Below are 2,074 nucleotides of genomic sequence, written 5' to 3' on the forward strand. Positions count from 1 at the left end.
CAAATAAACATTGGGAAGCGGAGCCCTCAGTTGTCAGTGTTCCCCTCCAGTACTCCTGTAGAAAGGGCAGCCTCAGGCAGAATGGGGCAAGTTCGGACCTCCTCGGCGGACCCCGCCCCAAGTCGGTGCCTGAACTGTCCGCCTTTAGCTGGACTGCAGACACACAGGGAAGAGTTCAGCCCCAGGATCGACGAGGCTCGGTCTTCAACAGCTGCGGCCTTCAGAGGAATTCGCTCCAGCATCTTGGCCACTCTGTCCTCTGGTAGCGAAGATGTCGGCCTCCAATGTCAGCTTGCTGCACGGGACCTCCCGGCAGGCTGGAGGGTCTGAAGGTCTTGTAGAAATTTACCTAATGCATCCTCTGGATATGGTGAAAACCAGGTTCCAGGTTCAGAGAAATATACCAGACCCACCCAGTTATAGAAGCTTAGGAGACAGCTTTCGAGTGATCTTCTGAACAGAGGGGTTGTTTGGCTTTTATAAGGGAATTATCCCACTGATTTTAGCTGAAACACCAAAAAGAGAAGTCAAGTTTTCCACCTTTGAGCTATACAAGAAATTTCTGGGATATATGTCACTATCACCAGGGCTGACAGTTCCCATTTCTGGATTAGGATCTGGTGTAACAGAATCATCGTGGTTAACCCTTTTGAGGTGATAAAAGTTGGTTTGCAAGTCAATCGGAACATGTTCACAGAGCAACCACTTACTTTTGCTTATGCAAGACATATCATTAAGAAGGAAGGTTTGGGGTTCCAGGGCCTCAACTAAGGATTTACAGCAACTCTGGAATGCCATGAAATTTTCAACATAGTTCGTTTTGGCTTCTACCACAATGTCAAAAATACTATTCCATCCAGTAAGGATACAACCTTGGAGTTTTTGAGGAACATTGGGATTGGTTTTGTCTTGGGGACAGTAGGCTCGGTCTTTAACATCCCCTTTGATGTTGTGAAGAGTAGGATCCAAAGACCTCACCCAGTTCCTGGAGAGATCAAGTATCAAAGCTGCTTCAAAACAATGGCGACGGTCTACCAGGAAGAAGGGATTTTAGCCTAATACAAAGGCCTGCTTCCCAAAGTGATGAGGCCAGGTGGTGGGGTGGTGTTGCTGGTGTATGAACACACCTATGCATGGCTGCAGGAAGACTGGTGAGGAACTGAGAAGCACATTCCCCCTTGACATAACCGAGATGTGATCCGCAGCCCCACGAAGAGAAGACAAGCTAGACATAGCCGTTAAGTGGGGAAGACAGCCTGCTCAGGAGCAAAGCCTGTTTCAATGTTTTATAAATTTTTCGACAAACTGACATGGTAGTTTGGGCCATATACGTAACACTGTGGGAAGGAAAGTAACATGAAGCAATGGGGGTTGGAAGTTAGGGATCGATAGGGTAGCGATCAGATACAGTTCATAAAAGCTATACTCCTACGCTTCACCATGAAAACTCATTTAATAATTTCTATAAGAAGTCTATAGATCCATAAATTCTTATAAATAAATAAATAAATAAATTGTTTTGTAGCTAATTTCCTGAGAATTATTCAAAGACTAAGGTATAAGTCAAAATTTAAACATGTTTTATAAGTAATAACTTTCCATAAATGATATTTTAAAAGAGAAGAAAGAAAAAAATTTAAATACATCAAAACAGCCTTTTAAGAATGTTTAATTTTGCGAGTGCCGAGTTAAAATGTGAGTCTATTGGTTTTCTTTAGTAATAATACACCTGCAGGCTCTGTTTCTCTAAAGGTATTTTATATTTCACTGTAAGTTGATATCATTATGCAGGTGAAGGCAGGTACAGGATAGAACGAGGCCTGTGTTTGGACAAGAAGTAAGGACCGGCAGGAGAAAAGTTTAAGAGAGGCAGAGGAGGCTGGAGCGAGGAGGAGGGAGCTGAGAGAACATGGCGACCAATGTTAAGAGTCCTCTTTGCAGGAATGACAGGTTGTTATGACTATTCTTAAGGGATGGATGTGTACAGGCTTTTGTGTTGTCTAGATGGGCAAATTATATCTTATCAATTGGTTGTAAGTTTATTGTGTGGATATATCGTGGATTGAGAATTTAA

At 43.0% G+C, this 2,074-nt stretch overlaps 1 pseudogene; it reads left to right on the plus strand.

The window, feature by feature from the left end:
* The first annotated feature begins 271 nt into the window (after window positions 1–271).
* Slc25a21-ps1 (solute carrier family 25 member 21, pseudogene 1) lies at window positions 272–1,155 on the plus strand (annotated as a pseudogene).
* The last annotated feature ends 919 nt before the right edge of the window (window positions 1,156–2,074 follow it).

Source organism: Rattus norvegicus, chromosome X (assembly GCF_021556685.1).
Source record: "Rattus norvegicus strain SHRSP/BbbUtx chromosome X, alternate assembly SHRSP_T2T, whole genome shotgun sequence".
Lineage (NCBI taxonomy): Eukaryota > Metazoa > Chordata > Mammalia > Rodentia > Muridae > Rattus > Rattus norvegicus.